Consider the following 26,220-nt stretch of genomic DNA (forward strand, 5'->3'; position numbering starts at 1 on the left):
CTGAGATTAGCAAACAATCATGGTCTCTGTATCTCTGCCTTTCATGCTATCCTATTGCTTCAACACAAAGGCCTTCTTTCAGGTGCAACATCGATGTCTTACAGGGAAAATACTTTTCCTTCACCACTAAACACAATTCAGGGGCCCAGCCATTAAGAGCACTTAAGCTCTTGCAGAGGACCAGGATTTGGTTTCTAACAGCCACAGGGCAGCTCACAATTACCTCTAACTCCAGTTTCAGGGGATGTGGCTCCCTCTTCTGGCAAATGTGAGTACTGCATGCATATGCATACATGTAGTGTCTGTCTATACACACTTGTAAGCAAACTCTCATATATATAGAAAATAAAAATAAGTATTTAAAAACTGATCCAGCTGTAGGCATATTGCTGATTTTAATATTCACACCATGCTGTTAAGTTCCACATACTCCCAGTTTTCCAAGAGTGTTTCAAACATACATGCATATGGATGCTATCAACTGGTTCTTTCCTTTGTAAGATGACCACACTGTATTCCCTCTCTGTCTGTTAATGGGATGATTTACATTGGTTATTTGGGTTTTTTTTGAAACAGGGTTTCTCTGTGTAGACCAGACTTGCCTCAAACTCAGAGATCCACCTGCCTCTGTTTCCCGAGTAGCCTTCACTGATCATGATACATTATAGATCTGGCAGACGCATAGGTTGAACCTGCTCCTGTTCTGACAAGGAGGTTCGCATGTGTGTTCACAAGGGAGGCTGGCACAGGTCCACTGTTGTGTGAACTGTTCCTGGGGAGTCATGAACAAACATCTACTCACCTCAGACTAACAGTTTCACCAAGTCCAGCCTTATGACACCAGAGAGCTTATTGGGGTTATTTCCAGGAGTGTGGGTGATTGCCACCCACACAGTTGCATCACTGAAATGTCCCACAGCATAGATGAGTATTTCCCCGAAGCGACACAGATGGAGGGCCCCCTCTTCACTAACCTTCTACTCTGTATCCTCATGCCCACTGGGACCACATGCAGCTGGGACAGAATGTCACTTAGCTAGGAAGAAGGTGCAGGTAGGAGTGACTGGAATCTCAGGGGAGGGTCTATGGCCATCCCTGCTCACCCCTCCTTCTATGGGAGCATCTATAGGCTGCATCTTGAGTCTCTTGTAGGTCATCACAGCTGCTCTGATGAAGATGTAACACTACTATGCTTAGAGGTCAGTGCTCAGGACCCTTCTTGGAGGTCAGTGCTCCAGGAACCTTCTTTCCTAGTAAAATCCATGAAGAGGTTTGAGTGTCAGCATTGCTCTTCCTCCCTTCACTGTGAATTTGTATAAAGCCAGTTATTTTCACCAAGGAAGGTCTCACAAGAGGGCTTTGAAGTACAGCTTCCGTTTCTTTTTCACTTGTTTATTTTTGCCTGTAAAAAATTCATTTTCCCTGGGTGTAGCGATGAAAGCCTTTAATCACAGCACTGGGAAGGCAGAGGCAGGTGGATCTCTGTGAGTTCAAGGCAGCCTGGTCTACAGAGTGAGTTCCAGGACAGCCAGGGCTACATAGTGAGACCCTGTCTTGGAAAAAAAAAAGCAAAAATAATTTAAAAGAGGGTTGACTTTATTTTATTTATATGTGTGCATGCTTATGTCTGTGTGAGTATATGTGCACACCAGAGTGCAGCATCCAAAGGGGCCAGGAGAGGACATCAGCTCCTTTGCAGCTGGATTTACAGGTGTTGGTGAGCTGCCCAGTGTGGGTGCTGGGCTCCAGATTCTCACCCTCATGATTGAGCAGCAAGCATTCTTAACTGCTCAGCTCCTGTATTTGCTGAATTTTATATTATATATATATATATATATATATTATATATATATATATCAGGCAGTTCAGCAAATCAGCAAATGCTAAAACTTGGAATTCCTGGGAGGGAAGCACAATGACACATAGACACACAGACTCTGAGTTCCTTTATGTGGGATAGAGAACGCTATTTTACAGCTTGGTACATTAAAGGGCTGAATGGGGTTACAGGGTTACTGGGATCTTCAGGCCTTATCAAGATCTTTGGAGGTCATAAGGGCTCAGAGCTACCTGTGAACATACTTCCCCAAGGCACACCAGAAGACATTTCCTCCTGGCTATCAGATTGCCCTGTGGTATTCCAGAGACATGTGAAGCCAAGGAGATTAGTCACAAGTTGTCCTCAAATTAGGTTTGTCCTTGATGAAAGCTTTACAGGCCTTCTGCATAGCAACAATTAGAGTCTTTTTGTGGCTCTGGTTAGCCCTGAATTCCCTGTGTAGACCAGCATGGCCTCTAGCTTGTGGTATTCCTCCTGCCTCAGCCTCCAAAGTGCTGGGATTACAGGTGTGTCTCACCACACCCTGTCCTTCATGGTTTATGTGTAACAAACTGTCCACAATGAATTAATTCCCTACTGGGTTGGGAATCTACCTCATCCTAGCCTCATAGCCTGTCAGGAAAAGAGAGTCTGAGGCCCAGCCAGGGTAACTAATGTAACTGATACTCAGCAGTGATGGGGCCAGGATCTCGCTTAGGCATCTGCCATGCTCAGAGTCTTGACTCTGCTGAGCACCTGCTATGTGAGGCTCAGACCTGGTGGAGACGGCCCCAGCCCCTCCAAATAAGCATATAGTTCCCCCAGCAAGGGCGGCAGGTGGCTAGGCAGTTAATGGCCTGGAAGAGGCTGGCTGCAGGAGGTGCCTAAGAGACGCTGAGTAAGGATGTTTGGCAGCTTCCTGTGGGGAGGTAGGTAACCCAGCTTCACCAAAGGTAGGAGAGCCAAGCAGACAGATGGCACCACCCCTAGGAACCAGCAGGGCCTGGCAGGGTGCCATCTTCCTTAGTGCCTTATTATGTGATGGGGGCTGCTTAGAATATGTACAGGGAAGGAGGCTACCTTCTCATTCAGCACAGGACAGCCACTCTGGAGTACAGTTGGGGAACGATTCCCCACCCCAAATATTGCCTCCTTGCGCTCACAGGCTCCAAAATCCTATTGGTGCTACACTTTAGTCAGGCGAAGTTAGATAAACTGACCGGCCAAAATAGGAAAGGAAAATGACACAGGAGATCTTTTCTCACATAAGAGCTGGACTAAGGCTGGCCATGAGCAAGAGGCCGTAGAGCAGCAGTGTCACCCAGACGCTGTGGTGAGAAATGCGGGGACCCTGAGCATCCAGGAGAGCTCTGGAACAGGGATGTGGCCTCGTGCAAGGCACACCCATTTATTGCATATCATCACTGCCACTACACAGTCTCCATCACTGTCAACCATCACCAGAACATCAGTGTCATCATCACCATCATCGCCACCATCAACATTGTCACCATCGTCATTGCTTCCCTCACCAGCACCGTTGCTATCATCACTACCATCGTCAACATCAGCACCACCACTACCATCATCATCATTATTGCCATCATCATCACTTTCGTCACCACAACTGCTTTCTTCATCACCACTCCTCAAGGACAAATGCCGGCTCAAGTTGTAAGACCCACAGAAGCTCAGGCCTCCAGGATCTCAGCCCAGGACCGCGGCCACCCCAATCACCATGCGGAGGCGGAAACTTGATGCAAACAGCAAGAGGCTTTATTGTTGTTTAACGAGCTAACCCCATGTTAGCTCGGGTCTTTCCTCCACCCGCCATGGCTGATGGCTAGAAAGACGGCTCGAAACGTCTGCATAGAGATCTTATAGGGCAGCGTAAGGGGAGTGTCTAGGGGTACACACAGGCTCAGGATTGGTGTGCCTCCAGGCTTGGAGGGTTTGCCCTGTGTTGATTGGTCAACTGGTTGTTATGGCCCATAGGCCCTCCCAGGGTGGTTGCTATGCTCTGTGCGTCATTGCTGTGCGCTTGTCTGTAAAGCACACCCAGAGCCTTAAAGCATAGCGCCACCAGCTAACTTCTGATTGGTTCCTTGCCACAAGGCAGGCATCTGACCTCCTAGTGACTAAGACAAGGTCAGACAATCATGTGTTTGGCTGTCATGGCTCCTGAAATGGGGAGCTGGTCCCTTCAAAGTGATCATGAGGTCAGGAGCTATGCCTCTGACTTGATACGGTCACGACTGACACAGCCTGCAAGGTGCCCAGTTGATGCTGAATAGAGGGAAGAAAGGGAAGAGAAGGGAAAGGAAGGGAGGGAGGGGAAGGGAGGGGAAAGGAAGAGGTGACGAGAGGAAGGGAGTGGAGAAGATAAGCAAGGAGGAAGTAGGAAAGATGTAAGTGGGGGTTCAGGAACTGAGGGAGGAAGGGGGAGAGGAAGCAGGTACGGGTGTCAGACAAAGAGCAGGTTTTCTCTTTGGGCCACCAACCAGCTCCCAAATAAAGACACGTAGACTTATTATTAGTTATGAATGTTCTCCTTAGCTTAGGCTTCTTTCTTGTTAGCTTTTATAGCTTAATTTAACCTGTTATTCTTCATCTATGTTTTACCTGGGGGCTTTTTACCTTTCTTTCATTCTGTATGTCCTGCTTTTCTGCTTTCCTCTGTGGCTGGCCCAGGGCGTTTCCCTCTCTTTCTCCCTTATTCTCCTTCTTTCTCCTCCTGAGCCTAGGTTCCTCCTCCTACTTATTCTCTTTGCCACCAGCCCTGCCTATTCCTCTACTGCCCAGCCATTGGCCGTTCAGCTTTGTATTAGACCAATCAGGTGCCTTAGGCAGGCAAGGTAAAACAAATGTAACACGATCTGTACATAGTTAAACAAATGCAACACATCTTTACAGAGGACCTGCAGGGATCTACAGGTGTCCTTTTGGTCAATGCTAGGAATCCCAGCCCTAGCTGCTGGGTTCAGGATGCCCTGGAAAGCAAAGAGCGTACAGGATAGACAAAGTGAACATCTCACACCTACTCCCCATGTCCTGCCTGTCCATAAAGCAGCCTCCTTCTGCCCTAGTGCCTCCCAAGTATGCATGGGACACTAAGCTCCCCACATCCTGAAGACCCCACCCCCGCAGTGTCAGGGACAAGCCAGAGAGCCTCCGAGAGAGTCAGTGCCCACATCTATGCCCTGGGCAACAGGACACCTTTCAGGAGGAGCCTCTGACAGGTGAGAGAAAGAGTGCATCCTTGTGTATTTACTAAGCACTTTTGTACCATAAACTTCACTCATCTCTTTACAAAGGTCACTTGTCTTGACCCTTATGAGGTGGGTAAGCTGAGGCACAGAGAGAGCCTGTGTTCTGCTAGCAGTTGACCTCTAAGACCTCCTATTTCCTCTTTGAGGTGTACAGGGCAGGGTGGCCTGCTGACTGCCACTCTGAGCAACCTCTGTTGTCCAAATCCTGTAGCCCTGGCCACTCTCCCCTGCACCAGGAGTCTTTGCCAGGGGTGGAGCTACGTGTAAACAAGCTGGACCTTGCCACATACCAACACACGGAAGCAGATATCCACAGTGGGGAGCCAGGGACAGTTTTTCTGATCCTAAGTACAGCAGAGAGACACTAAGATTGTCCAACTAACCCTCACAACCACTCCTGAGGAACCACTCTGCAACAGGCATGGTGTTTCTTCCCAAAGAGGACTCCTGGGAGCTACAGGGGAGAAAGGACAGCTGGACAGGAGAGGACAGGGAAGCGCAAGGGAGAGGAGAAAAAGGGCCAGGGAAAGATTGGGCAAGGTACTGGGAGAAGCTGGTGCCCCCACCAATGCAAACAGCACTAGAATACAGAAGACGGGCCACACACACTCTCTGTGCTTTGTCCCTGGAGGAGAAAGACCAGAGGGGAGTTAGGGTGCCAGTCAGTGGGGTCTTTGGTGTTTATTATAGAGCCATTTCTCTTCCTGCAGCCCCTACCCAAATCAGCTGCAGAAGAGACAGCCCTGGTGTTAGGTAAGCAGCTCCTGCTGCATCCAAGTCGGGCTGGATGCCCAGAGGAAGGCTGCAGAGGACCACGCTGGAGAAGACACCTGTCCCCAAACACCACACACGGAACCATTGTGGGTCACTATTTGTAAGTCTCTGTGGGTACATCCCTGCAGTGAGCCCCTCATCCCTAGGTCGCGTGCCTTATGCGCCTCTGCTCAGACAGACCCACACTTGCCTGTGGCTGCCATCCCGCCAGGAAGAGCCTTCGCGGGAGGCGGGGCGGTAGGGTCCTGTTTGCCATTGGCTCTGAGCGGCTAGTAGGAGGCGGGACTAGCCTACTTGGGGGTTCTACCCGCTGGAGATAGCAGAGCTGAGCGTGGCGAACTGAGGACCAGCCTGGAGGAGAAATTGCCCGGTGCCCTCATGCCGTGCTGCACGGTGAGTATGCAACACCTCCTACCCCACCTGGCGATGCAGCCTTGTCCCATCCCTGAGGCTGCACTGCTGAGATGCGCTGGGAATCTGAGGGTCCGGAGCCATGCGGGAAGGAGGCTGGGGACCCTGTAGGGTTTTCTGCTGACTTCAAAGTTTCCCGGAGTTGCACCTGATCAGCTGAACCAGACATCGCAGGGGCACCTCTGCTCAGGTCTGCTGTCTCCCAGCAGTTGTCAGCCTCACAGACCGATAGCAGGCGTGATGGGAGCAGGCAGCAGGTTCCAGCAGCCCTGAGGTGCCTTGGGCAGGATGCTGCATTGCACCCACACACAGGGCCCTGCTCCCTTGTCAGGATGGCTCCTGCCACCACCCGCTGCTGGCCCTACTGCCAAGGGGGGGGGTGGCTGCATACACTTCCTTGGTAGGGAAGCCCAATAGGCTCACACCCTATGCCTCTTCCTGCAGAGTCTTCTCTCAGGCTGTCTGAGACTTCCAGCTTAGCCCACTATTTAAGAAGAAAGGGGCTGTTTCTAAATTCCTAACTTAATATTGCATTGGTGAGACGAGACAATACTGAGGTGCTCTTTGGGCATGTCTCCTATGGCAGGAATGGGCTAGAATGTGGCTAGATCCATGCCGGTTACAGACAGGGTCCTGGGGCCACCTGGGAATCAGCAGGCTGAATTTCCCTGGCTGAGGCTAGCTGAGGCCTTTGAGCACACCTGGGCTTCCAGAACCCTGGCTGGTGCAGGCTCCCTAGAGCAATGGTTCTCAACCTGTGGGTCACAACCCCTTGGGATCACATATCAGATACCTGCATATCAGATATTCATAACAGTAGCAAAATTGCAATTATGAAGTAGCATTGAAATAAGTTTATGCCTAGGGGTCACCACAACATGAGGAACTGTATTAAAGGGTCACAGCATTAGAAAGGTTGAGAACCACTGCCAGAAAGGGAAGTTGGCTTTGTGGCTGATATGAAGGCACACACTGCCCCCATTAGCCATTCGATGTCTAAGCAAGTGCCCATCGGTGTGTGGGAGAGGCAGTATCAGCTCTTGGGATGGCTCCTGAGAAAGAAGGTGCTCTGTCCTGGCTCTAGATGTTCCCAAGAGCACATTGTGGAGAGAGAGCAAGGCTGGCCCTGAGACCCTCAGCGCCGATCAATGTGGGGAGGCTGGGATCACATGAGAACTGCCAGGGAAGGAACAGGTGATTCTTGCTCCTCATCGCGACTGCAAAGAAAAACAGGACTTCCCTGCAGTTCTAGACTCAAAGGGACTCTGGCTCTGGGTAGTGTTTAAAGGGGACTGAGCAGTGATGGAGCCTTCAGGGCCTCATGCTCCCTAGGTACTAGGAAAGTCAGGGTTACCACTGTCCAAGGCCAAAGCCCAGGAGGATCAAGGGTGACAGCTGCTGCTCACTCGCTTGCTCGCTGCCAGCCTTTATGTAACACACCTTGCAAGAGACAGCCACAAGCTGCTTGCCTGTCTACCAGGGAGCTCTGGTTCCTGGAGGCTCTTCAGACTCACCAGGCTTCCCACCCTTGTCATCATTTCTATGTGCCAGCCAAGGGTCCCACCCACCAGTGACTGCTGTGCGCTGGAGTCTTTGGAGCATCATTGCCAGAACAGCCCCAGCCCACCCAGCCCTGTTCTAGGCAAATATGGTGGCTGAGCACCTGAGGTGGGGGACCTGAAGCTGGAGACAATCCTGCCTCTGTGGCCTTGGAAGACTAAAAAGCCATTCTGAGCCTCAGTCTCCCCATCTGCAAGTGAGAGATGAGCCTGCATAGGACAATTACAAGCAGGGGGACAGCAGGATCTCTGTAAAGGCTTGAGCACCATGCCTTGCAGAGCTCACAGCACCAAGTCACCTAAGACTGCAGGGCAATTCCATGACATAGTCCAGGGCCCAGGACTGCCACTCATCCTAGGAAGATAGAACTGACTGAGCTAGGTGAGTTGGGTATGGTCAAGGGTCTGAAGTTGAGACCACAGGGTCCTGTGAGTTCTAGCTGTCTGCTGCTCTGAAGGTCTTAACAGGATATGGGGTGTTATGGCCTTCATTACCACAGTGCCCTTTTCCCTTTGCATAGCCCCTGTCTAGCTGATGGAGTCATTACTGTTTCCCAACTCTGTGATCCTCTCTGTCCCTGGGGCAGAGTCTACTCCTAGACCTTCATCACTAGGCTGTCCTGGTGATATCCTCCCCTTGAACAGGACAGAAACAAGTCCTCAACTCCACTAGCTACTGTTCTACCCATTTCTATGAGGAACACAAGCAAGGCAACAAAGGGCCAACCAGAGCCAGTACAGAGAAGTGGGAGCCGAGAAGACAGCCGCCTTGCCCTCCTTGTCTGTCCCAACCACTTCCTGGGGGCCTCTTTGTCCCTCATTGGGTGCTCCAGGTAGCAGGCCACATTCCCAGGTGACAAGATGACAGGTCCAGGTCTCAATGTGTACTGTGGCCAGTGGTTTGGTGAGTGCACCTGCCAGACAGCCACTGCGGTGGGCCCTTCACCCTGTTCCCAGATCAATTAGGTAATGAGCTTTCAGAGTGTCCCAGGATTTCTGAGACATCTGTTGACCAGTCAGGGCAATGCAAACCCCTCTGCCCTAGCAACCCTGAGCTGGCCTGACACCTGTGACCATCCCAGGACCCAAGGAAGCCCTAGGGAGAGGCCCTGAAGCTGAATGAGCTGATCTTGCCCTGAGATCAGTAACTGGGATGGAGCAGGGGTCAGCCCAGGGAAATGAAGACTGAGACATGGGAGGTCTCCATAGAGGCTATTCTGACCCTTGTCATTGGCCCTGCATAAAGCCCATCAAACAACAAATGTAGAGTAGGTGGCAGGGACCAAGGCAGGGTCAGCCAGGTGGCAGCAGACTCGTGGCAGGATGTGGGGTGAGGTCGTGTTCTCAGGATGCAGGCTCAGAGGCCAGTCTTGATGCTTCAACGCTGGAGTGAATACTTGCAGCCTTCTCTGCTTTGCTTTTCCTGTCTAGGAATAATGCCAGTGACTTTGACCACCCACTGTGTTCAGGAGAATGCTTGCGGGTTGTTTGCTGGGTGTGTAGTGAGACAAATGTTTTGTGTGATGGCTATGATGATAGTCAGGTCACTGGAACATCACTAATTTCAATGTTATGTTGCATCTGAAGAAAATGGAAGTTTGGAGTTTTGTTCATTTGTTTTTGAGAGAGTTTCCTGTAGCCTAGGCTAGTCTCAAAATGCCTATGTACAGCCTAGGCTGACTTTGAACTCCTGATCTTCTTGCCTCCACCTCCCAGTTTCTGGGACTACAGGTCTGCATCACCACACCAAGTTGAGGACTGAGGAGTTTTGGTTGCTTTTAACACAGCATGTAGATCGCAGGCACAGTGCCCACAGGACCCATCAGCAAAATGCCCCTGAGCTTTGGGCCCCAGCAGGGCCAATCCTCTCACAAGAAGATACCTCACAAACGAGCTGCATGAAGGAGTCTGCTAGAACCTGTGTGCTAGGCTCTGCCTCAGGGGCTGCTGTCCCTGATGTGCCCGACAGACACCAGGCCTGGGTCTGAGCCTCTAACCCTAGGCTGGGCCTCATCCAGACACTTGTTGGTGCCTGGGAGGCTGGGCCTCATGTGCTGTCCCTCAGGGATCTCGGTTTCCAGTTCCTCGACATCCTCTTTGTCTCTGGCCAGATCCTGGTCTTGGCGGTCAGGAGGAGGTGAGGACAAGAATAGCAATTGGGCTGAGAAAAGCCTCTAGAACTTGTGTGTTTCCAGCCAAGGAGGAGAGGGAAATAGCGTGGTGGGAAGTGAGGCCAGCAGGTGTTCAAGTGAGATTTGTCTGCTGCCCCTGAGAGTCCTTGGCTGATGAGAGCCATGTCAAGGCCCCCTTCTACACCTAGGCCACCGATGTTGATGGTTGGGGAAGAGGATTTCTGAGCCACAGAAGCAGGGATGACTATAGGGGATGTGGTTCGGTTGGTAGCTGCTGGGAAGGGGCAGATCTTATCTTGATGAGGGACAGAAAGGATTTGACAATCCCAACCTCCCAATACTGGGCTTGTTGCTTCTCTTCAGCCAGAGCCCCACCCCCAGGCTTCATGCATTCCAAGCCTGTACAGTCCATTTGGATAAGACAGGTCACTCCAGCCCACCTCTTCCTCACAATCTTCAGGGTGAAGCTGGATCAGGGACAAGGATACTCAAGGCCTGCCAGCCAGAGAAACCAGAAGGACACCCAGTGCCAGGGTGACCTGTGACTCTGTCCCCATCTTTTACCTCCATCTGGTGAGAGTCACATCTTGGCTGAGTCAGGAGCTGTCCTTTTGAGGACAGCAGTCCTGCTGGCCCATCATTTGTCCTTGTCACACCAGTGTCTGTTTCTCCAGACCCTGCTGCTCTAAGAGTGGGTGGCTGCCACGTCTTTTTGGCTCTGTCTCCAGACCCAGGGACTGTCCAGGATTACCTCAGGCTGGGGCTCCCTGGTATCAAAGAGGCAAGAGAGATAGGTACTGCAGCTGTTGGAGAGATAGCAGGCAGGGAGGGGCTGCAAGAAGGGCTCTCCAGGCAGGCTGCCCATCCATCTTTCTGTGTTTAACCATATGGCCTGGCAGACAGTAGTCTGGAAGATGGGACTCAGCCTCACTCACCACCAGGTGGGTTCCCTAGGGACATACAGTACCTGAGCACTGGCCAGGTGTGGGAGTGCTGTTCACTGCCCATCTGGGTACTGAACTGGCCTCCCTGGGCTTCTGAGCCAAAGGTTTATGACAGGTAAACACTGCATTTCTCCAGATTTGAGACTTGTCCTTGATACCGGCGCCCTGTAGCTCTCAGCACCTTACCTCACCTCAGCTGTCCTTGTCAAGTATGTGGAAAAAGCAAGGACATACAGGCCTCCAGCACAGGCGGGCCTGTCTAGCTGGCTTAAGTTATAGCTCACGCCACCTCTCTAAGGAGAGAAGAGGGAGGCCCAACAGCAGGACAATCTCCAACCCGTTAACAAAGCCCTATAGCCAGTGTCATAGTGCATTGTGGGTACTTGGCCAGAGCCCAAGTACCTATGTCTATAGTCAATCCACACAAATATGCTGCATATGTGCTCCCTGGTGTTCTCAAAGCCCAGGAAGCCTGGAAGTCAGCAGCATAGCTCAGTGACAGACACAACTTCTTTGACTGCTCTATGGAAAGAGCAATCCAAGAAGAGTTGTCAACTGCAGGGTGGCTGTGGGCCACCCCCCCATCACACTCAGCCCCAGGGACAGTTCATTTAAACTTTTTTAAAGATTTATATTATTTTTATTTATGTGTGGCAGGTAGAATGGGCAGCACCCCTCAGCATGTGGCCAGCCACTGTGCCTCTCTAGGAAGAGATTGCTTCACTCACGGAGACATTTTGACACTATTATCAAAAGTCAATTGGCCGTGCTTGCCAGGGCTGGTTTTCCACGCATCTGTATGCCAGTATGTTCTACCTGGGAACTAGGGTGGCTTTTTCTAGTTCTGGGAAAATTCACACATCTTGACAGGGTTCCGTCAGATTTACATGTAGCTTTGGGACATGGGACATCTTCAGGAGCAACTCTGGAACATTCCCACCTACATCCCATGTGAGCCCAACATGCCAGGCACAAACAAAGTGTGCCTTGGCAGCCACAGGCTACCTAAGGCTCTTTAAACTGACATTTAAATTTACTAAAGTAAATTCCTGGATTGCCTACTACACCCTCTCTCTGTGTTCATGTGTGGCTTGTGGTAGCCACACCAGGCCGCTTTGCTTATAGAATATTTTCATCATTCCAGAAGTATCTGCTATATAACACTCTTTACGGTTGGAGTTGTAAGAAGATGAAGGCGTAAGAACCCCAAGTTCTGGGTTGGAGAGGTGGTGGCTCAGTTTGTAAAGTCCTTGCCGTGAAAGCATGAGGACCTGGGTTTGAGCCCTAGAACCTAACTTTTAAAATCTGCCCAGGGTGGCACACACTTGTAATCCCAGTGCTGGGGAGGTGGAGTGAAGTGGATCACTGGGACTCAGGGGTGAGCCAGCCTAGCCTAGCCTAATTGGAAAGTTCTAGACCAGTAAGGGACTTGAAAAAACAAGGTGAACAGTGCCTGAGGAAAAACAATGAGGGTGATCTCAGACACACATTCACACATAACAGACGGGGGGATAGAAAGAGAGCAAAATTCTACTGGGAGCAGGTAGAGGATGGGGTCCCCATCTGAGACCTGCATACAGCCAGGTAGGATACATTTATCTCAACTTTGCTCTGTCCTCTGCCTCATAAATGTTCTCACATGTACCCACTTGTCCCATCTGCCCTCAGGAATGAAGTGGACCCTCCCTGAGGCCAGAATGATGGGCTAACAGAGGCTCAGGGAGGGCCTTTGTCATTCCCCATCCTACTTCTGAGCCTCACAGTCCCATCTATATCACTCCAGAACACCCTGTGTCCCTTTCTCTCTGGCCAGCATGATGAGACATCAAGGGCTGAGCATGGACTGCCTGCCTGTCATGGAGTTACATGGCCTCCAATGGGGCAAGGTATAACCCATCCCCTTTCTGTATACCTGGGCTTAGGATTGGGCCAGGCCCTGAGCCAAGAGTTGTTCTGTCCAGGATAGAGGACCCCATCACCCACTGCCCAGCTGCTTCTATGCTGACAGGTCCCTCACCCAGCCAGGATAAGACTACACTCGTGGTCTTGCTGGATGCTTACTTGAGACCACAGTGCAAGAGACTGAAAATGCCAAATGGCCACATCTATTCTCTCCTTCCCATACCCTGTCCCCTGCGGCCCTAAAACAGCCACCACAGAGCTGCCTGCCAGTTTCTCAATGTCTATGGTCCCTTCCTACGTCCAAAGAGACACTCCTTCAAGGGGTATCGGTCCCAAGCTGTACTCTGATGGCTAGACACAAGACCTGCCATGATGGAATTTGCTCTTGACAGGGCCAGGTCTGATCTGGGACTGAAACCTTCCAGGGCCTTCCTAGTGCCAGCTGCTCAGCTTGTGTCCATCCCACAGCCCCTCTGCATATGTGTTCACACCCCACAGCCCCTCTGTGTATGTGTGCATGTGCTTTTGGATGACTGTTCCCTGTTGCTGGCTTTTCTTTCCACTATTTAATCAGTGTGACTTTCTGGGCTGTTCTAGTTTCATTTCTGCTGTGGTGATAAAATGCCCTGACAGAAGCAATTTAGCAGGGAGAAGGTTTATTTCAACTTACAATTCCACCTTATAGTCCACAATACCTGGGAAGTCAAGGCAGCAACTTCAAACAACTAGTCACAGCCAGCACATCCATAGTCAAGAGCAGAGAAAAATGAATTCAGGCGCCCTCACTTGCTTGCTTGTGCTCAGCTCCGTGTCTCCACTATTACACAGCTCAGGAGCTCCTGCCTAGGGAATGGTGACATCTACTGTGTGGCATCAATTAGCTTAATTAAGACAATCCCCCACAGAGATGGCCACAGCTGCCACCTGCCCTCCCTCCTTGCCACTGTCGACGTGTAGACAATTAATCCCTTTTGGGATTCTCTTCTTCCTGGGTGATTCTAGGTTGTGGCAAATTGACAAAGTAAACTGTCACACAGGTACCATTATAGTCCACGCAGATCATCTTGATAGTGTGTGACTGTGTGTCCACAGCGGTGTAACTGCCACCACAGTCCAACTGCAGAGCAGTCTGGACACTCTCACGACCAGCCCTGCAGTTTCTAGGTGTCCACCTTGTCCCCTGCCTCTCACCCCTGGCAAACCTGATCTGTCTCCTGTCCCTACACGTTTACCTTTTCCAGAAAATTGTATGAACGATTTGTGAGTAGACATGTATTTGGGCTTCTTCTATGCTGCAGAGAGCTTAGAAGACTCCTGCACACTGCTGAGTGGAAGAAGGGGTTTGGGGGGAGGGAAAATGTCTGCTGTCCATTGCCCTAGTGCTCCTATGTCACATGCCAGCTTGCTTATGCTTGGGCATATGTGAATGAAGCCATAAGCATTAGACATATTTCTGTGCACATATCACTTTGCTTGGGTGGGTGCAGTACCACAAAGTCGCTGAGTCTTCTAGAAGTGCATAAATCAGAAACCGCCAAGCTTCCTTCCAAAGACCAGAGCCACTTGGCGTTCATTTCAGTGACACATAGGGGCGCTGTTGTTCCATGGTCGCCCACACCATCTGTCTGATTTGCCAGTAACCCCTTCAAGGGCACATCCTAGCCCTAACTCCTCAGAGTCTCACCACCTCCCAGTAGTGCCACAGGTTGGACACAAATCCTCCTTACTTGGTTTTGGCAGACACTTCTCTAAAAGTCGGTATGGATCAAGGTTTGTCTGTCTGCAGAGAAAAGGCCAGTTGTCACAGTGCCTTTTGTTTGGCAGCCTGCCTTTTCTCCACCGATCTGTCTTTTCTATCTTTGTGTCTGTGTCAAAAACCAATGGTCCATGGATTCCTGGACTCTGCTCCATTCTGTTAATCTGTGTCTTTCTTTTGCCAACACTAATACAACACAGAATTGATTTCTGTGTGTTTATGATGAGTCCCTAAGCCAAGTGTCAAGAGCCCTCCCACCACACTGTTTCAAAATTGTATTAGCAATTCTGCTTTTAAAGAATGTTTATTTTCGTCTCTATTATGTGTATGAGTGTGTGCGCCTGTGAAGAAGCATGGGCACTTGAGTGCAGGTTCCTGTAGAGGCCAGAGGCATCAGCTGCCCTGGAAGTGCTGTTGCAGGCTGTTTGTGAGCTACCCACTTTGGGTGCCAGTCACCAAATTCAGATGCTCTGCAAAAGTAGTACCCGATCTTGGGCTGGAGAGATGGTTCAGAGGTTAAGAGCGCTGACTGCTCTTCCGGAGGTCCTGAGTTCAATTCCCAGCAACCACATGGTGGCTCACAACCATCCCTTATGAGATCTGGTGCCCTCTTCTGATGTACAGATATACACTGAAGCAGAATGTTGTATACATGATAAATAAATAAAATCTTTAAAAAAAAAAGTAGTACCTGATCTTAACCACTGCAGCATCTCTCAAGTCCCAGCTATTTCAAATAAGTTTTTTAATTGTTTGGCAGCTAAAATGGTTTAACTGAGAAAGGTGCTTACTCGCCTCTCCTGCAAGCCTGACAGCCTGAGTTCAATCCCTGGAATCCACATAAAGATGGAAGGAGAGAACAGGCTCCAGGAAGTTGACCTCTGACCTCTACACACATGCTGCAGCATGGTGCCCCCTCCACACATTACGCACATGCAGAACAGCACTAATTATAATAAGTTTTCAAAAACTTATGAATACACATGACTTGCATAAAATAATGGGTTTCTTTTGGGTTTTGTTTGATTGCTTGGGTCCTGAAAATGGTTTTCATTAATATTGTGTGTCGATATGATATTCCCCTTCCCTTTCTACACCTCCCTTGACATCTCTTTCTTCTTCCACGTCTTTTTGTAAAGCATTTTATTTATTTATTTATTTTGGATTTTGAGACGGGGTTTCTCTGTAGCTTTGGAGCCCATCCTGGCACTCGCTCTGGAGACCAGGCTGGTCTCAAACTCACAGAGATCCGCCTGCCTCTGTCTCAGGAGTGCTGGGATTAAAGGCGTGCGCCACCACCACCCAGTGTATGATATTTTTAAATGTCTACAAATAAATATGTTTTCATTGATAGTAGATATAACACAACTTGATACATTTTGTAATAAGCAAACCCATATGTCCATAGGTCAAAAACTGAGAACAGTTTCAGTCTCAGTCAGTACTGGGCTCCCAGAGGTCACAGTATGTTGGCTTTTATCACAGAGGTCACCTTTTCCTGTGTCCAAACGTCACATGAGTAATATTGCACAGTAATAGTCTTTTGTCGGGCTTCTTCTTGCACACTTTTAACGTCTCCAGTATTCACCTGCACTGTCAAATGAAATTTCAATCTGATTGCTACAGTTTATTCACTGAACTTTTAATGAACACTGGACTGTCTTTGGGTTTTGCCTGTGTGAATGAGCTGCTAAAGTGTTATTATTTGTAATTATGTGTGGGTCTGTGCTCAAGGAGGCCAGAAGAGGGCATCAGATCCTTGGAACTGGAGTTTAATGCCATTGTGAGCATGCTGATGGTTATCCCGGGAAGTGAACTTGGATCATCTCTCTGAATCTGGCTTATTTTGATTAATGTGATCTCCATTTCTACCAGTTTTCTTGTAAATGACATTTCATTCTTCTTCATCCCTGACTACAGCTCCATTGTGCACATTCATCTGTTGACCCTGAACATGCCTCATTTTCGTCACCATTCATCTGTGGGTGCACCCCTAGACTGTCCCAAATAACATCATTATGAATGCTGCCTTTTGGTGTGAATTTTAGAATTGCCCTGCTGGGCTTTTGTTGGGATCCCACTGAGTCTTAGCAACGCTCACTCCTGACAACAACAGAGCTTTCTGATTGTTTTGTCTATAGCTAAACCCTGGGTATATTAAGCAGATAACACAGCATAGTTAGAATGGACCAGAGTATTTCCCACACTTTACTGTATGTGAATGCTGTTTCGATAATACAATAGTACTAGGGTCTTCTTTGTGTCTTCTTTCCCAATACTTACAAACACACTCTCACAATTGAGCTTTACCTTATAGTGTAAGACCTTGTTCAAGCCTTTACTGGTTTTGTCTATTCTGTAGGATGTCTCACATAGATAATTATTTCCCTTTCAAACAGAGACAATGTCATTTCTCCCTTCCCGGTGTGCCTAGCTGCCCCTCCTGCCCCCTTTCTACCCCTCCCTCTCTTCTTCCTCCTCCCTTTCCTCCTTCTAGTCCTCTTTCTCTTTCTCCTTCTGTGTGGGGATGGAGGCCAGATGTGATGGTTAGGTCTTTTTGTTTGTTTGTTTGTCTGGATTTTCTTTTTGTCGAATTGACACAAGTTGGTGTAATTTGAGAAGAGGGGATCTCAATTGAGGAGCTTCCTCCCTCATATTGACTGTGGATTAGTCTGTGGAGCATTTTCATGACTAATGATTGATGTGGGAGGGTTCAGCCCACTGTGTGTAGTACCACAATGGTCAGGTGATCCTGGACTGTATAAGAAAGCGGGCTGAGCAAGCCATGAAGAGCAAGACAGTTGTATTGCTCCATGGTCTCCGCTTTAGCTCCTGCCTCTGGATTCCTGACTGGACGTTCTGCTCTGGCTTCACTGCATGATGGACTGAGACCCTTAGGCCAAACAAACCCTTTTCCTCCCTAAGTTGTTTCTGGTCATGGTGTTTATCACAGCAACAGAGAAACAAACCAAGACACCAGGACTCTTTAAGCTGGGCAAGGGCTCTGCCACTGAGCACCAGCCTCTGCCCCATGAACTTTTGGGTGTTGTGTTTAGTTCTGCAGCAATGGGCATGTGCACTGGATATACCCTTTTCTTATCCCACTGAGTTGTCCATGACCCACAAGTACTGGTGAATAGCAGTGAGACCCTGGATAGCCTCACTCTATTCCTGGTGCAAAGAGAAAGCACTGGTATTTCTCTGTCATCTGTGGTATTAGTAGTGGGTTTTCTCACATGCCCAGAGTTGCAAGTGGTTGTGAGCTGCTTGGCATGAATGCTGGGAACTGAATCTAGGTCCTCTGCAAGAACACTATGCACTCTTAAAAAACAAACAAAAAACAGTTTGTTAAGCCAGAAGATTTTTAAAATTTTGTTTTATTATTTATTTATATTTATTTAGGGTTTTTTTCCAGTGTTTCTCTATGTAACAGTCCTGGAACTCATTTTGTAGTCCTGGATGTCCTGGAACTCACTTTGTAGACCAGGCTGTCCTGGAACTCACTGAGCTCCTCTGCCTCCTGGGTGCTGGGATTAAAGGCGTGTGCCACCACCGCCTGGCCAGAACATTTACTTAATGATTGATTGTTGAAATCCTTAGGAAGAACTGGATGCTTCAACAACTGCCCTTTTGAATTTAGGTGCTGTTCCTTCGCAGAATCTATGTCTTAATCTGTGATAGACAGTTTTAAGTGCCTTGATCTTCCAGGCCTGGTAGTGTTTTATCTCTTGGCCTTGGCACTCCAGTTACATTTTCTCTTGCACTTGGTGAGGTAGCCACATTTGCCACAGGTGTACTTCTGAAGGTGGTAGGTCTCAGAGTCTCAGTGGCAGCACAAGTGTGTATGTCACCAAAGGATGACTCTGCTTTCATCATCATGCTTCTGTCACCAAAGTCAAAGAATACGCAGTCTTAACCACTGAGCCCTCTCTCCAACCCAAGTTCTGCGGAGTCCTTACTCTGTTTCTGTGGAAAGGGAGGAGTATCTGGCATCTCTTCTTCAGTGTGCTGTGAGGTTGTACGCCATTGACAGTGGGAGACTCTCTCTGTGTATGAGAAATCCCACATGGGCATGGAATTTACACACGATTGGACTTGGTTAGCTTTTTCTGCTTGTTTCTATGTTTCTTCTTACTGTTTTAGAAACAGGTTCTCCCTCTGTAGCCAGGCTGGCCTCTGCAGTTCTGGGAGCACAGGGGAGCACTAGCAGGTCTGACAGTCACTGCCTATGATCTGAGAACAATGTGTCCATTATTTTTTTTTTTTTTTGCACCTCTGTGCTATGACACTCTCAGTCCTTCTCAGCACATCTACCATGAATACAGTCCGGGGAGGGGGCTCCTGGAGAGAAGGAAGCAGGCTCTGACCTCCAAGAGATTGTGCTTGGCAGATAAGGTCATATACACTGCATGCCTTCATTGCAGAAGACAAATGCTAAAATCTAGACCAGTGGAAATGATGTAAATATAGTACTTATGCATGAAATTCTCAAAAAAAATGTTTTTAATTAAAAACAAAAAAGAATCCAGACAAGACTGCTGCTCAGGCCACCCACCCACGCAGCCTCTTTCTTCTGTAAAGAAAATGGCAAGCCCCTGCCTAGAGACTGTCTGTGACTCCTTACCTCTTAAGATGTCCCAAGTGCAGGATTCCAGGAAAAAAGTCAGGCACGAGTGCCCAAGGACATTTCCAGGCTCAGGTTGCCAGACTCCAGAACTTCAGAGGACTATGGGATGGGTGGCACACACATCCCCCACCCATACAGTGGGTACACCTCAGCTGAATGTGTCCTTCCTCCTCCTCACCCCACATCCCCCTTCCTGGCAATACAAGACCCCCTTCTCCTCCCATGCCAGCTCACCAAGAACCAGAGACATCCTGATGCCATGAAACCTCCCTTTTCCTCCAAGACCTGCAAGAAGGAACATGGATCTCCCTTGTGGGCCTGAACCCTCATCAGAAACCCCACCATGCTGTTTATCTATGATGTTGGGGCCTGAATGCTCCTCAGGGCCCTCACATGCCGCTGTCTGTCTCTCTATGGTGTTAATGACTCTTTGAATAAATCTCTTACCAAAAGAACAATCTACCTCAGTGTCCCCCATGAGCCATAAGCCCAAGGTGATTTTGCCATAGAAAACATGTGCCCCTCAGTTACCCCAATGGAGACTTAGCACTCCTTGAAGTCCATATTTGTGTTACCATCATAGGACAGTGAGGAAACGGAGGCATTAACAGATCAAAGTCAGCTATCTGGGGTGAGGAGCCACCTGGAGCCCTGACCCCATGCTGGACACTACAGCTTTCCCTCGTTAGACTGGAAACCTGTCTGTGTGTGTGTGTGTGTGTGTGTGTGTGTGTGTGTGTGTGTGTGTCTGCCTGTGTGTGCCCCCGTGAGTACAGATGCATGAGGAGATCAGAAGATCCTCTGGAGCGGAAGTTACAAGAGGTTTTAAGTCACCCAATGTGAACTAAACTCAGGAATTTAACTTGGATTCTCTGCCAGAGCAACAAGTGTTTTAAGCCCCGAGCCATCTCTCCAGCCTCCTGTTCTCCTTAAACACACCTGGACAGAGTTCCATCCTCTCATGGGGCTTTTGGTCACCAATGCCAGGCAGGTGACCACTACAGAGCCATATTCCAGCCTCCTGTTGCCATGCTTGTTCCTCTACATCAGTGGTTCTCAACCTGTGTGTTTCAACCCTCCCGGGAGGGTCAAACAACTCTTACACAGGGGTCTCATATCAGATATCCTGCACACCACATTACCATTCATAACAGTAGCAAAATTGTGGTTATGAAGCAGCAACAAAACAATGTTATGTTTTGGGGGGTCACCACAACATGAGGATCTGTAAATTAAAGGGTTGCAGAATTAGGAAGTTTGTGAACCACTGTTCTACAGGGATGGATTTTTCTTTCTCCTAATCAAAAATAAGATCAATGGGCTGAAGAAACATTTCAGTTGGTAAAATGATTGCCTTGCAAGTAGGAGGATCTGAATTTGACCCCCAGGATTCAAGTTAAAAAAAAAAAAAAAGTTCAGGCTGGGCTGTGGTAGCACAGGCCTTTAATCCCAGCACTTGAGAGGCAGAGGCAGGCAGATCTTTGAGTTCACAGCCAGCCTGGTCTACAGAGTGAGTTCCAGGACAGCTAGGGCTATTCAGAGAAATCCTGTCTTGAAAAACAAGACAAGCCAGGTGGTGATGTCATGTGCCATTAATCCCAGAACTCAGGAGGCAGAAGCAAGCAGATCTCTGTGAATTCTAGGCCAACTTGGTCTAAAGAGTGAGTTCCGGGACAGCCTCCAAAGCTTTAGAGACCCTGTCTTGAAAAAGAAAAAGAAAGGAAAGGAAAGGGAAGGAAAGAAGGAAGGAAGGAAGGGAGGAAGGAAGGAAGGAAGGAAGGGGAAAAAACACAAAACAAAAACTTTCTAAAAATGCAGGCATGGTGGCACATACTTGTAATCTCAGCACTGGTGAGGTTAAAGCAGACAGAGGGCTTCCTGGTGTTTGCTGGCCAGCCAGCCTAGTCTCACTGGTAAATTCAAGTCCCAGTGAGAGAGACTGTCTCAAAAAGCCAAGTGGACAGCACCTAAGGAAGCACACTGGGATAGACCTATGGACTCCACCCCAATGTGCACAAATAAGACCATTTTTCTCTTCTCAGAAACCCTATATGAATCCACTACAATGAAAATAAATCCAAAATCCACACATCTCCTAGGAAGCCCTGGACTAGACAAACCTCCCAGGCTCTTTGACTTCACCTCCTGCCCTTCTCCCCACTTGGCTGTCCTGGCCTTCCCAGCCTCTGGCCACCCCATGAACAACAAAAGCATAGCCTCCTCACGCCTGGCACTTGCTGCTTCCTCTGCCTGGGCTGCACTGAGTTCTGGATAGCACTCGTGCTCTCTCTCTGTTCTCTTTATCACTTACTTACATGGGAGGAAACTGAGGCAGGGAGAGTTGCACAACTTGCTGAAGGCTTTCCTAGGTATTAAAACTCAGCAGTGTGTTCTTGCCCAACTTGCTCCTGCACAGCCCAACTCCAAGACTTTTTGCTCTTGTCTCCACCTCCCACCACAGACATGCTGTTCATTTGATAGTCAAGTAAAAGAAGGTCCATCCAGAAGGACAACTCAGGCTGGGGATGGGGCTCAGTTGGTAGAGTGTTTGCCTGGAATATACAAGACCCTGGTTTCTATCCCCTACAGTACAAGTCTTAGTTAGGGTTTTTCTATTGCTGTGAAGAGACACCATGACCACAACAACTCTTATAAAGAAAAGATTTAATTAGGATGGTTCACTTAAAGTTTCAGAGGTTCAATCCATTATCATCATAGCAGGGAGCATCATGGCAGGCAGACATGATATTGGCTACATCTTGATCTGAAGGTAACAGGAAGTTCACTGAGACACTGGGAAGTATCCTGAGCTTAGGAAACCTCAAAGCCAATCCCCACAGTGACATACTTCCTCTAATAAGGTCATGCCCACTCCAACAAAACCACACCTCCTAGTACCACTCCCTTTGAGGGCCATTTTCTTTCAAACTACAACATCACACTAAATAAGGTATGGTGGTACACACCTGTAATCCCAGGACTTGGGAGGTAGAGGCATGAAGATTAGAAGTTCAGGCTCATCTTCAATTACATAGTTTGAGGCCAGCATGGGCCACATTAGACCCTAAAACAAAGCAGACTAGAACCCAGAAGGAATGAGATGCTGCATGGTGACAGAGCCATGCGCAGCAGCAGCAAGATTAGAGCCTGCCTCCATTCACATCACTGCCTTTCCCAGCCAAGCAGGGAGCAGGATGGAGACTTCTGGTAAGCCTAGCTCCAGCTACACACCTGTCCCTGAGCCAGACAGGTGGCACGTTCCTCAGCCCACACTTGGCCATCTGGCTCTGGGGAACCTCATTCAGAGTGTATTCCCCAGCCCACTCTTCCTGCTGTCAGGCATAGCCCTTCCCCATTTTGCCTGTAATCTGGCCCCTATACTCCACATTCAAGTAACAAGTGAAGGCAATTTTGCTGAGACCTTGCCCCAGGGACAAGGGCCTTGTTTTCTTCTTTGATTTCCCTGCGGACTAGCCCTAGCAACTGCTGGCTCACTGGTTCACTAGCAGCCACACCCAGCTTTTTGTTTGAGTTTGGAGCAGACCTAGCAGACAGGCTGGTTTCCATCTGTGAGGTGGCCCACACTACACACAGCCCTGCTGGAAGGGGAGAGCCATCCCTCAGATCTCAAGAAGGAGGTTTTACCATGGCCCTGAGCATCTTGTCTGAGCAGTTCTGCATCCGAAGGCCTCGTCAGGTGATTGCAGTTGGGCAGGGATGGTCCTGGGATGAACTGAGAACAAGTGAGTCTAAGCAGCCCACCTGCCCTGCTCATCTGCACACAAGAGGTTGGCATCTATCTACCAGGCAGAACCCCACCCAGTATTCTAGCAGAGTAGGCATGGCTGAGGCTGAGTGGTCAAGGGATCAACAAGGCCTGGGATTGGCTATCCCAGGTTTGCATTTCACAGCCCAGTGGCTTTTAGCAGCAGTGGCTTTCCATAGCCTGGCAGCAGCACCCACTACCAAAGTGGGAATCAGTTGGGGCTTTCCCCACACTCAAGCCTGTATTCCTAAGGTTGAAGGTTCTGTTGGAAAAAACCTCCACATCTGGTTCCTACCTGATTCCAGAGGTCCAGAGGAGATAGGCCCAACTCCTTGCTTAGGTGGCCCTTGGGAAGGACCCTTCCATGCACCCAAACACCTCATGCTGAGGGCTGAAAGTCCCTAAGATCAGCCCCTCTCTCTTCCGGTGGTATAGAATTAGAAAAGTGTCTTCTAAATACAGGAGGAATGAGGAGTCTGGAAAGTTCTTGGGGAGATGGGAAAGGATGGTAGACACACAGAACTAAGTTCTCACCCAAACAGGGTCTTTTCATTATTATTATTATTTCTGTTTATGTGTGTGTCACATGGGTGCAGGTGCTAGTAGATGCTAAAAGAGCTTGTCAGATCCCCCGGAGCTGGAGTTACAGGTGCTAGGAGCAGCCTTACCTGGGTGCTGAGACCTGAACTCTGGTCCTCTGGAGAGCAGCATGTGCTGTCAACCCCTGAGCTGTCTCTCCAGCCCCAAGAGTCAGATTCTCAGCCAAGACACCCTAAAGGAAGTGTAATGGGAATCATAGATGGTGGCCGAGGGGTCCCCCTTGGCCCCTATGTAGGACAAGAGCAGTGGGTTTGGTTACTGGGTATCTTCGTGTGTTTTGGGAAGGGTGTATCACACCCAGGTACACCCCTCAAATAGAAGACCCTCCCCCAAGACTAGCCCTGCTTACTGCCACTCTCCCCTCCTCTGACTATTTGTGGGGTGGTGTCCCCAGCCCTGGTGCGCAGGTGCCATCCACTTGTCTATACTTAAGGATTCGTATGTTCTCAGCGCGCACTGGGGAGGAGGAGCAGGCTCCAGGCAGGGACTGGATCCCCAGAGCGTCTCCCCAGCAGCCGATCCGCCCTCCGTCCGCCCGGGGTTTTGCGTCCGCCGCTCCCTCCTCCCTCCTCCGCCCTCCGCTCCCTCGCTCCGCCTCGCCTGGATCAGCCCTCTGGTATTTCCTGCTGCTCGGCGACAGCTGAGCCCCTCGCGGGCCCAGCGCGGCCCGGCCCGGCCCGAGTACTGAGCGCGACCGGCACGGTAGGAGCTGCGCTGCTGGGGACCGGGAAAGATAGGGATGGTGGACAGGCCCGGGAAGGCCAGGAGGGGACTCAGCAGGCCTGAGAGGCTGCAGGGCCACCGAGCCGGCGTGGGGGTCAGGGAGCCCTCCCGGGCTGATCTGGGAGCCCCCTGCATGCAACCGGGTAGACTCTGGCAGCAGCCTGTACCGGGAACAGCGCCTGAATGGGGAGCCTGGGTGTGTGGGGACTTCTGGGTGGCGGGTGAGGCCGGCGTGTGGGTGCGGCATGCCCAGCCCCGCTTCCCACTTGGTGGGGCTTAAAGGAGTCAGGACCAAGCTAGTGGGTGGGAAGGTCTGGCTGCCTCCGACCCTGGGAGTGGAGGGGTCCGTACCCCAGCTCAGCCATAGCAGGGAACTGGTGGCTTAAAGGTCTGAGATCTCAGGTCTCTGGCTTGAGTCCCAGGTTGGTTCGTCAGGGTCCGCAGAGCAAGTGGCTGCTGACCCCACCTTGCCCTTGGACTCTGTCCACCCATGGCTTCCATCCGTAGGACTGAGTCCCTAAAGAAAGGGAGGGAGCCTGGCATTGTCGAGATGACTTGAGACTGTACTTGAGGATTTCTGTGACTGCGGTGGGGTAGGGCGTGAGCCCCTCCCAGCTAGTCCAGCCTAGCTTTGCCTCCCAACCCAGACATCCTGGCTCATTAGGTCCAAGTCCCTGGAGTCCCAGTTGTGAGTGGCTCCTAGGGGTGTTAGTAGATACCCCCTCCAGAGCCAACAGCGCTGCTTCACCACTCACCCACCCTGGGCCAGGCTGGGCTTGTATCTGGGAGGGGCTTACTTACTAGAATCACTGGTTTGAATTTCTTGGTTTTTGTTTTTTGTTTTTGTTTTTTTTTTGTTTTGGTTTGTTTTGGGTTCTTTTTGCAATCTCAGGGTCTCCCCCGGAGACTTGTCACCCACTCGTCTATACTTAGAGATTCCTATATGTGTCTTCTTTTCACTCCAGTCCCTGCAAAACACCTTTGTCAGGTCACAGGAGCAAGAGTACTGCTATCAGGGCCTTGAGAAGTAGATAAGACCCTTGGGGTAGATAGTGTAATTTTGAGTATGTTTGTTCTGAGTGAGCTCAACAGCCATCCCCACCCCTCACCTGCAAATGCACACCCCTGCTAATACAGCCAAGTGACTGTGTCCTTACTACCTTTTTGTCCCTCTTTGCTCAAGCGGGGGCAGGGGTGGAGGTGGGGGTGCTTGCTGACATTTGAACTTGGTAGGGTTCCAGAGGAGCCCAGAGAGATTTGCAGGTGTCAGACAAGTCAGGGTGACCTGGGTAGCAAGTAGCGACATCTGACTGTCCCCTCAGTCTCCTGACTGTGGATCTATTGTCTGCCTGCACGTGGATGGGGGCAGCATCGTGGGGCCTTTTAACACCAGGCCAGGGTGCCAAGGAAGCAAGTGCTTGTGCCTGTCTGATTTGCCTTGCCAGGCAGTGTTTAGAGAAGGGTGAAGCAGCTGGGTGAGGCTCCTCCCCTACATTGCTGTGCCTTGTCTCAGGGAGACTACTCTGCTGAGGTCCAACCCCAACCCCAGGAGCACATCCTGGATGTCAGAGGGGTTCTCTTTCCCAACCAAGGGGTCTGAGTCCTTCAGAGCTTGGCTCTGGGCTCTTTGCAGATGCCTAGAGCATCCCTTCCCCCCATTCCAATTGTATCTGCCATGCTGAGCCATCCAGAGTCAGTTTCTCCTGACACCAGGCTTTTTCCAAGAAGCTCCCGAGCTACAATAGAGATCTGACATGCCGCAAGATGGGAGTACAGGAATGGCACGTGCTGGGGAGTGTTGTGTCTGGCAGCTGTATTGGGGACTTGTGCCATCTGTGCACGTTCTGTGGTTCAGCAAGTAGACACACGCCGCTCCTGAGACACAGGTGCTGAGCTTGCTCAAGGTAGTAGGGGTGTGTCCCACCTTCATTCCCATTT

The 26,220-nt window shown here is 49.9% G+C and overlaps 1 protein-coding gene across 1 annotated transcript in view; it reads left to right on the forward strand.

Moving 5' to 3' along the window:
* The first annotated feature begins 24,112 nt into the window (after positions 1 to 24,112).
* Osbpl5 (oxysterol binding protein like 5) overlaps positions 24,113 to 26,220 on the forward strand; it is a 55,575-nt gene continuing 53,467 nt past the window's right edge. The window contains exon 1 of the mRNA XM_027408833.2: positions 24,113 to 24,261. The gene's annotated coding sequence lies outside the window, so the exon portion shown is untranslated. The remainder of the gene's footprint in view (positions 24,262 to 26,220) is intronic.

Source organism: Cricetulus griseus, chromosome 3, assembly GCF_003668045.3.
Source record: "Cricetulus griseus strain 17A/GY chromosome 3, alternate assembly CriGri-PICRH-1.0, whole genome shotgun sequence".
NCBI classification, from domain to species: Eukaryota; Metazoa; Chordata; class Mammalia; order Rodentia; family Cricetidae; genus Cricetulus; species Cricetulus griseus.